Here is a 16,002-nt window from a genome sequence, read left to right as displayed (position 1 = left end):
TTACCAATTTGTCTGCAAGTAAGGCCAAGCACTTTTTGACTCCCAAAAATGGTTGTTTTAAATGCTTGAATTGTACCACTTGTCGATATATAATTGCAGGGGATGCATTTTATCATCCATACAGTGGGAAAAAAATTCAGCATTCGACATAGGGTAACATGTACAACAAAATTTATAGTTTACTTTATTACATGCCAATGTGGGTTGAGCTATGTCTGCAAGACCGACAGGACCCTTAGGGAGCACATTACAGATCATCGGTCCTCCATCAGAGCAGCTATTGAGTTGGGATATAGTGACCAGCCAGTGGCAAGGCATTTTGCGTCTCTTAGGTATCGCATTATTGACCATATCCCCCCAGATCCCAGGGGAGGAGATCGGTCATTGAAATTACTGAGATACGAGTCTAGGTGGATATTTAATTAGAGAGACAATGACACCTAAAGGCTTAAATGATTTGCTTGGCTTACATTGTTTCTTATAGATTGGAGTTACTGGTCCTTTACATTTGTATCATCAGATTGCTATAAAGAAACGCTTTCATTGCAACAAAGTATTCTTTGGATCGGCTACAGCATTTGCTGTTTGCTTAGTATAAATACAATGTTAAGTATTCCTTTATGATATTAACAAGGTGTTCACATATTCTGCTGCTTGCCTATGCCATTTTTTATAATTGTATATTTTGTCTGTTTTCATGTTGTTTGTATATATGTATTGTTACGGCAACGGAACAGGTGTGTTGGCTCTAGTAATAGACGTCACTCACCTGAGTACGGTGCCGGTTGTGAACACGTGTGCTAATGGGGGGATAAATAAGGTGAGTTGTGTTTGTGCTCTTATATGTCCTGATGACGGTGGAATAAAATACCAATGAAACGTTGAAGTACCTGACGACTTTGTGTCCTTTTTATTAACTGAGTGCCGCCGACTTTGTTCTGCTACATTTGGACTCCTGGCTGGGGAGTACCACCGGATGGCACCAGAGCTGCTGTTGTTGTAAGGGAGTGCTGCCTAAATGGACTTTATAGAGATATATATATTCATATAAATCATACATATCACTATAAAGGCATAACGTAGAAAACCCAACCTAAACAATCTGGAAATACACAGAGGTCCCCCACTTGCGGGCTCATACCCGTAAGGGTGAAGCATATTAATAACTATCCTATTAAATGTAAAACAGGTCTTAATGATATTATTCATTGTATTCTGATGTTTTGATTTTATGTAAATGTTTTTTACATTTGTATGTACATTGGAATACATTTTTTAAATTAAGACATTGACATTTGTGATATAAAAGGACATTAAGTTCATAGAGGATAGTTATAGAATATATCCCGATTATACTGGCGCACCTAAGGAATTCATTGTGATATATATATATATATATATATATAGAAAAAACAATTCCTGAGTGCGCTAAAGTTCTTGTATAGATTGAACGGAAGTCCTTCCAAATGGATATATCTTAGAAGATGGGGTTTTCTGGATTCCTACAGTGGATAACCCCTCACCAAAAAGTCACCCAAACAAACAATTAGAATAAAATTATTTAATAACAAAATGAATTCATAAAAAGCCTTATACCGAAGGTCTTATGAACTATTGTACATGAAAACAAATTATTTTATGATTCCATAAATATCCAGTAGGTGATATGGATATACGAACTCCCTCACCTTAACAAGGTGTAAACTTGGTACAAGGGAGCGTTATCCTCAACTGAATTACTGATTTGTAGCTGATAAACCCTTTAGGATTTTTATGGAATCATAAAATAATTTGTTTTCATGTACAATAGTTCATAAGACCTTCTGTGACTTTTTGGTGAGGGGTTATCCACTGTAGGAATCCAGAAAACCCCATCTTCTACAGTATAAGATATATCCATTTGGAAGGACTTCCGTTCAATCTATACAAGAACTTTAGCGCACTCAGGAATTGTTTTTTCTGTTTATGTAAGTTTGAGATTTGGCAACGGAGATCTCACCTGTAGTGCTGCCCTTTTCTTTTAGGCGCAAGATAAGGATAATTTTTTTGTGTTGTATAGATATATATATATATATATATATCTATATATATATCTATATATATATTCCAAGTCCAGGTGCAGCACTCAAAGACTAATCAATGACACTCAGACAGGCTTGTATTGTAATGTGTTTCAGTGCCTATTTATTCATTTCACGGCACTTTCATCAGACCAAAAATGTATAAAAAGTGTCTCACCTTATAAGTGCTCCCCATGCAGACACCAGGAGCCGGGAACAGGACCTCCCACCCGTCCAGCGGTACGTCACAAGCAGTGTCATCCAAGCACATGCCTCAAACGGTCGGGCTGGCATGATGGAAGCTCCACACACCCTTTTTTTCACCGTAGTGATACAAAGCTGCAACAAGAAACAGAACAATTACAGAGTACAGTAAAACAAACTAAGGATCAACTACATGAATTGAGCCAAATAGACAAAACTAAAATGCCTAGCAACAGGCTGTTTGCTATCACCCTTAGCAATGGCCATCCGGATCGAATACTTATGGGCCGCCATCCGTTCTTTGAATGTACGCTCTGTCTTACCTATATAACGTTTTCCACAGGGGCACAAAATCTGATAAATTACAAATGTAGTATTACAGGTAAGTTGGTGTCTGATCTGGTATATTTTTCCAGATGAAGGGTGGTTAAAGGTATCCCCTGATATTAAGAATTGGCACGTCATGAATGAGCACGTAATATTACCCATTTGTTTATGTAAAAAACTGCCCATGATCGGTGCGATGGTAGATCTAATGTCAGTTTTAACCAATATGTCCCTGATATTCCACCCTCTAGTATAGCAATTCATAAGGCGTACATCATTTAATTTTAGATTATCTTCTGACTGGATCATAGGCCACAATGTCTTGGATATGTTACTAACCTGGTGGCTATGTTGGTTATATTCCTGTACCCAAGGTATTGTTATTTTTTGATCTTTCACCTTATTTTGTTCTAATAACATATTTCTATCCAACCTAAGCACTTGTTCTTTAGTTTGAGTAAGGCTTTCTAATGGGTACCCTCGTTCATGGAATTTCTTAATCATTATATCCATTTGCTCCCTAGCCAACTGTGAGTCAGAAGTAATTTTCATAATACGCAATAATTGGGAATATGGTAGCCTCACGCTTGAGGGGTTCCGGATTAAAACTTCTATTATTTAGCAGGTTGTTGTAATCAGTGGGTTTCGTGTACACAGGTGTATTAATATTCTCACCACATTTTGTGATTTGCATATCTAAAAAATTTACCTCAGTGTTGCTAATACTGTATGTCAATTTGACTGGATGATTAAGCTCATTATGGCTGTCAATTAATGATATAAATGACTCCAGAGTACCTCGCCAAATATTATCATTGATCCACCTGGGCGACTTATAATTGTTGCAGTACAATCATTGTTTCAGCCAATATCAGTTTACCTTGACAGTCTTCTCCAGCCTTGTATGCAAGCACACCCCAATTATCTTTTGGATACAACTGCATTTTTGAGGAAGTTGAAGTCCTTACCGACATTGGAAGAGGACATTTGGTTATGTAGCATTGATGCCTGCAGCTTATATACTGTAATACCTCATGATGAAGGCACTGATGCAGTGAGAAGATATCTAACTGATAATCCTCTTTCCATTGGGCTTAATTTGAATTTGCTGTTGGAAATGTTATGCCTTATCCGTACTAGAAATGTCTTTATGTCTGACAGTAAATATTACCTACAATGTAGAGGGTGTGCGATGGGGGCTAGCATAGCCCCGTCATACGCCAACATCTACATGTTTCAGGTTGAACATGATATATTTTTTCTAACCCAGATGTTGCAAGACAGGTGTGTTTTTACACTAGATTCATTGATGATTTACTTATATTTTGGCGAGGTACTAAGGAGTCATTTATATAATTAATTGACAGCCATAATGAGCTTAATCCTCCAGTCAAATTGACATACAGTATTAGCAACACTGAGGTAAATTTTTTAGATGTGCAAATCACAAAATATGGTGGGAATATTAATACATCTGTGTACACGAAACCCACTGATCGCAACAACCTGCTACAAAATAGAAGTTTTCATCCGGAACTCCTCAAGCAATGCCCAAGCGCGTTTCGGCACCCCTTGATGAAGTCTGTGTGACGAAACGTGTTGGGCATTGCTGCTGACCTCTGACTCAGATAAGTACCTTCTTTTAATATTTTGCACTTTATATCTTTTTAAATAGTGTATATATACTTTTTATACCCATTTTTTAAAAAGTTTTGTAAACTTGTAATAAATGTTTTAAATATTTAATTATATCTTGCAACTTTATTGTAGACACCGTCGGTCGCTACCCCCATCCTTCTACTATATATATATATATAGAAAGGCGGCACTCAAGCAGTCTTCATAAGTAGAATGAAAAGGTCAGCTTTATTAGACCGACATGTTTCAGGGCTCAACCCCTTCCTCAGGGCCTCAACAACCCCCAGTAGTTGTGCACCCTGTAGCTGTGCCCCCTGTAGTTGTGCCCCTGTAGATTTGCCCCAGTCAGTGGCACACCCAGGGGTGTTTCCGAGCACCCAGAAACCCCCCTCCACCAAAAAAAAATATTTTATTTTTTTAGCTGCATGAGTATTATTGATGGTTGTCTAGAGTCCTCTGCAGCCTGCTGTCTTCCTGGTGGCACTTGTAAGTGCTTAATAAAAGTTTACTTTATTTTAATTATAGTACATATATATCCATGTGCCTACATATATACACATGTATAAACATATATATATACATATAAACACACACACACGATATATATACATGCGTATATATACGTGTACTGTATGTATGTATGTATATATATTATATATATATATATATGTGTGTATGCCTGTTTAATATGCTATGTGTATATGTGTATATGTATGTATATATACACTGCTCAAAAAAATAAAGGGAACACTAAAATAACACATCCTAGATCTGAATGAATTAAATATTCTTATTAAATACTTTTTTCTTTACGTAGTTGAATGTGCTGACAACAAAATCACACAAAAATTATCAATGGAAATCAAATTTATTAACCAATGGAGGTCTGGATTTGGAGTCACACTCAAAATTAAAGTGGAAAAACACACTACAGGCTGATCCAACTTTGATGTAATGTCCTTAAAACAAGTCAAAATGAGGCTCAGTAGTGTGTGTGGCCTCCACGTGCCTGTATATCCTCCCAACAAAGCCTGGGCATGCTCCTGATGAGGTGGCAGATGGTCTCCTGAGGGATCTCCTCCCAGACCTAGACTAAAGCATTCGCCAACTCCTGGACAGTCTGTGGTGCAATGTGGCGTTTGTGGATGGAGCGAGTCATGATGTCCCAGATGTGCTCAATTGGATTCAGGTCTGGGAAATGGGCGGGCCAGTCCATAGCATCAATGCCTTCATCTTGCAGGAACTGCTGACACACTCCAGCCACATGAGGTCTAGCATTGTCTTGCATTAGGAGGAACCCAGGGCCAACCGCACCAGCATATGGTCTCACAAGGGGTCTGAGGATCTCATCTCGGTACCTAACGGCAGTCAGGCTACCTCTGGTGAGCACATGGAGGGCTGTGCGGCCCCCCAAAGAAATGCCACCCCACACCATTACTGACCCACTGCCAAACTGGTCATGCTAGAGGATGTTGCAGGCAGCAGAACGTTCTCCTTGGCGTCTCCAGACCCTGTCACGTCTGTCACATGTGCTCAGTGAGAACCTGCTTTCATCTGTGAAGAGCACAGGGCGCCAGTGGCGAATTTGACAATCTTGGTGTTCTCTGGCAAATGCCAAACATCCTGCATGGTGTTGGGCTGTAAGCATAACCCCCACCTGTGGACGTCGGGCCCTCATACCACCCTCATGGAGTCTGTTTCTGATCATTTGAGTAGACACATGCACATTTGTGGCTTGCTGGAGGTCATTTTGCAGGGCTCTGGCAGTGCTCCTCCTGTTCCTCCTTGCACAAAGGCGGAGGTAGCGGTCCTGCTGCTAGGTTGTTGCCCTTCTACGGCCTCCTCCATGTCTCCTTATGTACTGGCCTGTCTACTGGTAGCACCTCCATGCTCTGGACACTATGCTGACAGACACAGCAAACCTTCTTGCCACAGCTCGCATTGATGTGCCATCCTGGATGAGCAGCACTACCTGAGCCACTTGTGTTGGTTGTAGACTCCGTCTCATGCTACCACTAGAGTGAAAGCACCGCCAGCTTTCAAAAGTGACCAAAACATTAGCCAGAAAGCATAGGAGCTGAGAAGTGGTTTGTGGTCACCACCTGCAGAACAACTCCTTTATTGGGGGTGTCTTGCTAATTGCCTGTAATTCCCACCTGTTGTCTATTCCATTTGCACAACAGCATGTGAAATTGATTGTCAATCAGTGTTGCTTCCTAAGTGGACAGTTTGATTTCACAGAAGTGTAATTGACTTGGAGTTACATTGTGTTGTTTAACTGCCAGTAGTTGTGCCCCCTGGTTTGTGCCTCCTGTAGATTTGCTCCCAGTAGATGTTCCCCCTGTAGCTGTGCCCCCAGTAGTTGTGCACCCTGTAGCTGTGCCCCTGGTTTGTGCCCCCTGTAGCTGTGCCCCCTGTAGCTTTGACCCCTGTAGCTGTGCCTGGAGTAGTTGTGCTCCCTGGTTTGTGCCCCCTGTAGTTGTGCCCCCTGTAGATTTGCCCACAGTAGTTGTGCACCCTGTAGCTGTGCCCCCTGTAGTTGTGCCCCTGTAGATTTGCGCCAGTAGTTGTGCCCCCTGGTTTGTGCCCTCTGTAGATTTGCCCCCAGTAGTTTTGCCCCCTGTAGCTGTGCCCCCAGTAGTTTTGTACCATGTAGCTGTGCCCCCTGGTTTGTGCCCCCTGTAGGTGGGCCCCCGGTGGCTTTGCCCCTGTTGCTGTGCCCAAAGTAGTTGTGCCCCCTGGTTTGTGCCCCCTGTAGATTTGCCCCCAGTAGTTATGCCCCCTGTCGCTGTGCCCCCTGGTTTGTACCCCCTGTAGCTGTGCCCCCTGTAGTTGTGCCCAGAGTAGTTATGCCACCTGTAGTTTTGCCCCCTTGTTTGTGATCTCTGTATTTGTGCCCCTTGGTTTTTGCCCACTGTAGTTGTGCACAGAGTAGCTGTGCCCCCTGGTAGCACCGCTAACAAACACTATAAAAAACCCCACAATACTCACCAGCCGCGCTCCTGCTTACCGACCACTGCCGTCGCTGCTGCTCTATCTATGCTGTCGCTGCTGCTCTATCTATGCTGTCGCTGCTGTATGCTGTTGTCAGACACTAGAGGTCAATTGTGACCTCTAGTGTCTGACGATGGAGCCTGCTGCAGCCGGCACCCACACAGCCCACGGCGCTTGCTGCAGCCGGGAAATGGGAGCGGGGTGCGGGGTGGGTGGTGGGTGCCTGCGGGGTGACGGCGGTGCCTGTGCCTAGAACCGCTCATGATATATGCATATAGTAAATACCTCTTCTCTAAAAGTTAACCATATACCCTGAATACAACCACCTCACTTAAAAGAAATAAAATTTGACACTAACTACAGGATTGATTTAAGTGCACCACAGTAGCATGGCCATGCATATAGACTAGTGCAGGGGTGTCAAACTTGCAGCCCTCCAGCTGTTGTGGAACTACACATCCCAGCATGCTCTGCCACAGATTTTCTATTTGGGAGTACTGCAACTGTGGTAAGGCATGCTGGGATGTGTAGTTCCACAACAGCTGGAGGGACAGGAGTTTGACACCCCTGGACTAGCGAAAAGGTGTTACTTGGTTACATGTCAGCACTTATAATATAACTTTAATGATTTCAATTACTTTATTCTGGGAAACTGAATTGCAATTATGTACTGTATATGTTAAAGAGAGTTATTGCATAGTCTAACTTAAAGGGTATAAAAAAGTGCATAAAGTCAGTTCTAAACAAACTTAACTTACAGTAAACTGTAATTATTTGTCAGTAGGTGGTTTAACAGATTCTAACATTACTGTAGTGTTATGCCTTGTATGCTAATTGCTTGTGAATGCCAAGTATAACAAATTAAGCTACAGCTAGAAGAAGTGACGCAGAGCAATAAATTTGTTTCTTTTCAATGTGTGTACATTTGTAGAAACAAATTAATGTCAACTTACGGGTGTATTTACTGTCACAGTAATAGGTAATAAAAGATACTAGCAGGGGATGTTCCCAAGTCCAGTCCAATAGACTACAGATATTTTCAAGGCTTGGGTGGAGACACAATGTATGGGGTGATATTTTTAACTACTTTTTAGACACCATTTTGTCCATGTGTAACTCCATTGCTTTAAATATGTACTTTTTATTAGGATCAGTGCTTTGCAGACATATAGGTACCAGTTAAAAATATAGTCTCACGTTGAGCTCCACAGCTGTCTTTCACCTTTGACCTAGTAGGAAATACTGTACAGTGAGTAGGGAGTGTACACAGCTGTTAGGCTGGCTAATTATAACAAATAAATGTTCCTGTTATCAGTATATCAGATGCGAACTGTCTAGTAAGATGTGTGGGTTATTGTATTCATACAGTAAGTAGGTGAAAGGGTACAGTTGTCCAGTATAACATAAATTATGTTATACTGAATGACTACTGCACCCATCTTCACAGACCCTTAATGTAATATCGGTTAAGACAATGTTAGCGTATCCTTGTAGGGGTATAAAGCCTAGAGACTTTCACATAGCAGGTTAGTTCCGATAGAAGCTAGATCTGTCTGCTGCGGACCTAGACTTCTACAAACCCCCTCAAGCTTTTAACTTGTGACAAAGTTATTAGATGGGACCCTGGAGAACGACTGAGCAATATTATTCAAACTACATAATCGATGACCATCATCTGGGACAGATCTTAAAACATCTGAGATAAGAGCTGAGTATTCTAATTTGCTCTTGTTATTATTGTAACTACTTGCATGTTTTCATTGTTGTAATTTAGATAAATAAATGCTTTTCCTTTACGAAATGTCCTGTGTCTGTCTCCATATTTAACACATTGTCTCCCAGAACCTAGTAGCTTGAATTTTTTAACCGACAACACACATATAGGGATGTGAGAAGGGGTTACATTTATATATAATATAGATCACTGTTTGTCTGGCTTACTATGGGCTCAAGCATTTTTGATTAGTCTCAATTTCATGCTTACTGCTGTTTCTATTTTACTATACATGATCTAATTTATACCAAATTTCCATCAAACTTTCTATTCATTTAGAAAGGAGGCAACGGACACCATATTCCAATATACATTCATGAATAATTGACCAGATTTCATTAACATATAGTACAGCTTAACTATAATCCAATCCAGATTCACAATTAAAATATTATACAATATTTCCCAAGCGGGATACGGTCATTATGTCGACAAGACTTAGGTCAACAGTCATTAGGTCGACCACTGTTGGTCAACATGCATTGGGTCGACTTAGACACTAGGTCGACATGGTCATTGGATCGACATGCATTTTTCAAATTTTTTGCATTTTTTTTACTTTTTCATACTTTACGATCCACGTGGACTACGATTGGGAATAGTAACCTGTGCCGAGCACAGTGAGGCACCTTTCCTGAAGCATGGCGAGCAAAACAAGCCATGTGAGGGGACACAGTGCACTAATTGGGGTTCCCAGTCACTTTACAAAGAAAACGACACCAAAAAAAGTAAAAAAAACTCATGCCGACCTTTTTCCATATTGACCTAGTACATGACGACCTAATGACCTTGTCAACCTAGTGACCATGTCAACCTAATGCATGTTGACCAATAGTGGTCGACCTAATAACTGTCGACCTAAGTCTTGTCGACCTAATTACCCATACCCTCCCAAGCTAATCCCAGGAACCATGTGGGTATATCATTTCACATTATATTCATCTTTAGTAATATTTTCAACATTTCATTCAGGTTTCATCAAACCTGCTGGAATAAGAGTATTTAAACAATATATCTTTTAAAGACACCAAGTTCCTGAAGACACCAAGTTTCTGGTCAAGATCAGAGCTTTGTTGAGATTCAGTATAGTTTTAGAGTTTAACTGTTCCTTTTATGGTCACATTTATAATTACAGTACTGTAGGATATAATTATTAGAACTAACATTGATTGTTAAGATTATACAGATTTTTTGTTTTTGTCTAAGAGGACACAGTGGACTTAATAAAGCAACTAATTACATTTTGGTGATTAATCAATGAGTTTGGGCAGAGTAATGTCATGTGATCAATTCATTGCAAATATGTGCAAATTGGTCTTGTCACCTAAGTACAAACCTCCTCAAATCATTAAGGAGTTTTAAAAAGGCGCTCGGCTCACTTGATGTGTTTGCCATCTTTCATTAAAATTGAATGTCTTAATTAATGGATTACCATTCTACAACTATAGATGGTAAAGACAATCTCACTTTTCATTTTCAAAGAGCTCATTTCTACAGTATTGCACATAGTTGCTGGGATGCTCATTAGAATAGAAAGTTGGGAGCTCCATTTTAAGAACTTGAAGTTTGTTCCCAAATTTAATGCAAACAAATCAGCAGTCTACCAGCAAAATTCATTGTGAAGTGTATTAAAGGTCATATTAAATAGATTTGGGGTACTTAAATTGAGTCAAATGACTGTTACTGTAGATCATGCATAAAGAAAAAAAAAAACAGGTTATCACAGCTAATTTAATACTCCCTTATGCGTAATTAGAAATCTACACATATACATAGAAATATACAAATTAAAATACTCCCCTGGTGGGCAAAATTATACTTAATGGTAATTTTCTTTTTTAAAGAGAGAATTATAATTAAACATTAAAACACTCATACAGGCAATCAAAATCCCATAATTTTTCTTTCATATCTTTTTAAAGTATACTTTAAGGTTCAATTTAAACAAAAAAGAGACATGGTAACTAACCTGCCTTACTGTAGGTTGATAACGCTAATTGAACCCACTTTTATTTTGCGGCAAAAAAATTATTAAGTATGAAGTAAAGGAATGTATAATAACTGTCTGAGTCAGGCAAGATTGCTAAAACTTTTTTTTTGTAATCTCCATATTCTAAATGACAAAGGGTCAACATTTCAAAGTGATATATATATATATTAGGCACTGTGATGTGAATTTTTTTCCAGACACACCTCACAAAAAAACAGAGCATCAGGAGTGGCATTTCTGAGCAATTTTTCAAACCTTTAACCCCCTATATCTCAAAAACTGTGAGGCCTAGAAAACAAAAATGTTACATGGGTTACTAGCAATGTGGTTGTATCAAGTGTACAAAGTATCATGAAAATCTGAGTCGGTGGGTGTTATGCCTGGGTGAACTGATATGGAATGACCCCCCTGTGATCTCCCGTCACTTTAGACAGGAGATCGGGCGATGATAACAATTGAATTAGCCCTTTAGAGTATTGAGAATTGGAAGTATAGACTAGTGTACAAACAGGGGCATTTTAAGAGAGGAGGGGACCCGCGTGCAGCCTCCATTGCAGGCTCCATCCTCTCCAACAGCAGTAGACTCTGGCATAATGCCAGAGTCTACTGCACTTGCATAGGTCTCCGGGAACATGGCGCCCGCACCTTTTTCCCGGGGACATCTCCAGTGCACATGCACAAACCACAGAGAAATGGCTGCGGCGGCCATTTTCCGAACGATTTGTGCCCACACTGCAGGGCCGCCGTCAAGGGACTCCAGAGAGGTAAGTATACTATATGGCTGCAGTGTGTGTGGTATGGCTTCCCTGGACCTAGGGGCCCATGTGCACTGCACGCACTGCACCCATTCTAGAAATGCCTATATGTACAAACCAAATAAGTTATGTACTGCTTATTAAACTGGCAGAGGCTATGAAATGGTTGATATATTTTTACAGTTTGATTTATAAATCTGAGACATATGCAATTATTTTACAGATATAACAATGCATCATAATTTCTTTGTAGTACCAGCTCTAAAAAAAAAAACATCATCCCATAGCTACCATAAAATTGTTAATTTATCTGTTGAATTGATTTGGTACAGAAAGATTCTCCATGGTGGAAAAATTAATAAAAGCATATGTTAAAAAATGTACGCAGATAGTTACCAATTTTGGGATATTACTGACTTTATCTGTAAGCCAGAATGAAGATTACTTGGTACAGTATTTAAGCTGTAGCATTCTAAACAGTTTATTATTTAGCAAATTCTTAAATTTTTGACCGCCTTCCAAAACCAATTATAACTACAGTGGTGTATTTTTATTAGCCGAAAATCAATTACGTGTCCGGTTCTAGCAGTACTTATGGAATATTATCAAAGAAATCAGAAGTACACTAATTTGGAGAATGAAGATGATAAATCACTGTCGATGAGGTTGGTTTACAATAATGAAATGTGCATTTGGAATAGTCATTAATATACACAGTGTCTACTACACTATGATGAAAACACTAAGCTTATCTTTTGAAAGTCAGCCAATGTTTAGTCTTTCTCCAGCTATGCTTACAGATTTTATTCAGTCATGAGGGTAAAACTTATAGGTATAAATCATCAGCCTGGAGCAGTCAGTAAAACAACCACATAAGCTTGCATAGGATGCTTACAGAATATCTCACCGTTTATGTAACAAGTATGTGTGTAAATATATTAGTATAATACCTTGTTTACGCAAGGTTATTTATAGCCTTGTGATGCATTTTAGCATTTGTTGTATCTGGATTTTAGGATTTGTTTTTATATCACTAACAGTTACTTTAGGTCTGATTCAGAGATGAATGCAGATTGCTGCATATTAAAAAAATTCCAAATACAAAACAAGTCATGGTGGTTTGGCAAATCCAAATCCATTTCCAAAGCCGGGTGACTAATCAGATCCAAAACCAAATCCAGTAATGTGATTTGAATACATTTTCAATAAAGACTGTGGTTTTATTTCAGTCATATACATGAATTAGATCAGTGTTTTGTGTCATTTCAAGAACTCTGTACTTATATGTTATTACCAATGGGTTAAAATTTAAAAAATGTTCCACATGCCTTGCAGTTTTAGTACATGAGAAGGTGTTTTACTGATACTTTGAGGAGTCTGTATGCAGACCTTACAGACCTTGTTTTTGTAACAGAATGACCTTGAAGATAAGACAAAAAGTCATGGTGTTATCTGTAAAGCTGGGTACCTGGCCGATGGGTCAGCCTTTCGGCCAATCCGCCACCTATCAAATTATTGGTAAGTGCATACATACTTACAAATTGTCTGCCTGATGTGCCGTGCCTGACATCATAACTGGGTGGGTATTTAAATGTGCCAGCCCAGTTGAGATGTCAGTCACCGGCAGTCTCTGCAGCAAGTGTTCGGGTACACACAGCCAGATGCGCCGATATAGCTGTAAATATATTGGCCATCAGCTGTGCTGCAGCTCCAACGCAATATGTCTGTGAACAACATCATTCACAGACATATTAGGGGTACACACCCACCGACAGGTTCATGATATATCGCTGTGTGTACCCAGCTTAACATAGGGTGGGTCACTAAGCATTCTGCTCAAAATACTAGTTAGAATAAAATAATGGGGAATAGCCCATAAGCAAAATATTTTATATAACTTTGTATGTATATTGTATATTAAAAAGGTTATGACTATATTATTTGGGAGTCAGCTGAGATAGAGAGCCATGCAACATGTACTGTATCTGTGCTTTTTAAAGTATTTCTGTGTGATGAGATTGACCATCCAATTTCAGGATCATCCAATGATGGATCTCCCTGAGATGAATGTTGATATGGAGGACATATTTAAGAACTTTCACATTTAACTAGATTATTGATTCTTGCTTATCATTATTTTTAATTGTACGCTGTTTTGCTAAAATCACTAATTAGCACCAATAAATTGTATTTTTATATTTTAATATAATACAGATTCTCAGAGTATATTAATCAATTGACATAGAATAAAAGTGGTGAATGATTAAAGCAGAGGTTGCCAAACTGTGTGCCGTGGCTCCCTGGGGTGCCTCGGGACACTTGCAGGGGTGCCCTGGGTTGGTGGTCCAGGACCAATTCAAATTATTCATGGTCAATATAATAGGCAAAACCAGTGCTGGTGGCTGCCAGTCATACAATATGTGGCCAAACAGAAGCAAATCTTGTCCCTCACCACACAACTGACCCTAAGGATGACATATAAATGCAATCTACCTAATTAAGAAATTTTTAGCCTAGGGTAGGGATGCTGTGAAAAAAATTCTGATATTCTAGGGCGCAGTGATTCAAAAAAGTTTGGAAACCACTGGATTACAGTATACAATCTTCTTATTGTAAAATTTATTGTCTCTTAATTATTTTTATTTCGATTGGAGGTGAGGTAATTGCAATTTTTGTCCTAATAGTATAACAGACAGACACACAGCGGCTGATAACCAAAATGAGATAAGTAAGGCAAACAGACATGGACAATCATAAGCCTGTTAATTGAAGATGACCTTCTATTTCTCATAAGACATGGAACTATTGCAAGAGGCACGTGATGTATTACAGAAGCTGCATGGCAGTTCCAGTTTAAGCAGTGTTTCTCAAACTATACTAAAAGAGACTTGGCAAAGAAAAAGACTTGCAAGAGCATATAAGTAGAATACTAGTAGCACAACTGTGGTCAATGGATGAGGTATATAGACTAACCACAGTAGTCATACTTCTGTGCAGTCTATCTGACACATACAGTGCACAAACTATGCCCTGAAAAAAAGACCAGAAGCAGAATTCACATAAGATTTTGTGACTAGCAAGTGTGATATGAACAACAATGTAGCTTGGAACTCATACATGAAAGAGATATTAAGTTGGCCATTAAAGATAAAGTTAAGTTACACAATCCTGAAACAAGAATGTTTTAGGTGCAAGACCCAGTGACAGAAAGATTTCTCAATATGGAAAGCAAAGCAACAGATAAAATCTCCAATAGAGACCAAGCAGAAGTTACAGCACAACCATACTCACTGATCCATGCACAAATCCATACAGTGGAAGTTTTAAAGCAACAGAATGTTCCTTGTTCCACAGTTGGTGCATGGACTCAGAAGTAAAAGTAATTTGACAATTTATAGAAACCTCCTCATCTAAACTGACCTGCATCACAAAGAGATTATCTCTTTCAGATTGAAGTAATATCACTGCTGAAGGAAATGGGCTCTGTCTATTCTAGAAATGATAGGGTTTAGTACTCTGAGAACTTCCAGAAATTTTGAGGGAATCCGAACCTTAGCTCAGGTTTCCCCATGTTGCTCGGAATCAAAAATGAGCCAAACGTCATCTTCCCAGCATCGGATCTCGAGTGTTTTGGATAAGTCCCTCTAACTGTGTTTTGTGCACCATTTCACACAGGACTACCAGAGTGGAGGAAGCTTTAGTGGGGACTTAAAGTGAGGACTCTGTTTGACAGGCACCCACATGTCCCTAGTGTTATTAATACTGGCTCCTCATGTTTAGTGTTAATAATACTGGACCCCACATGTCCCAAGTATTATTAATGCTGGTCCCACATGTCCCTAGTGGTTTTAAAAGTGGCCAAGCTAGATGGATGTAGCAAAACATTCTTTGTGATTTTGATAGTGCAGGAAGTGAACATCTGTATTATTTGCATTGTGGCTAAATGTGTCACACTGGTGCTATAACTTAACTGCAGCATTCACCCATGGTGCACAACACACTGTTGTTGTTTTTTTGTCACTGCCCGCAGTGCTGCCCAATCCCCTAATACAGGGACATCATCAACTCTTGGTACACACTGGGGTTCTTTTTTGTTACAGCCCACAGTTCTGCCCAGAGCTCCTAATAATGGGCTGCATTAACCCTTTACTGGTGCACACTGTTGCCATAACTGCCCACAGTGTAGCTCATCATTAACCCTTGGTGCACCCTGGTGTTTCTTTTTGACACTACCTGCAGTGCAGCATTAACCCTTTATTG

Source organism: Pseudophryne corroboree, chromosome 1, assembly GCF_028390025.1.
Source record: "Pseudophryne corroboree isolate aPseCor3 chromosome 1, aPseCor3.hap2, whole genome shotgun sequence".
Lineage (NCBI taxonomy): Eukaryota > Metazoa > Chordata > Amphibia > Anura > Myobatrachidae > Pseudophryne > Pseudophryne corroboree.
This window is presented reverse-complemented; position numbering follows the sequence as displayed.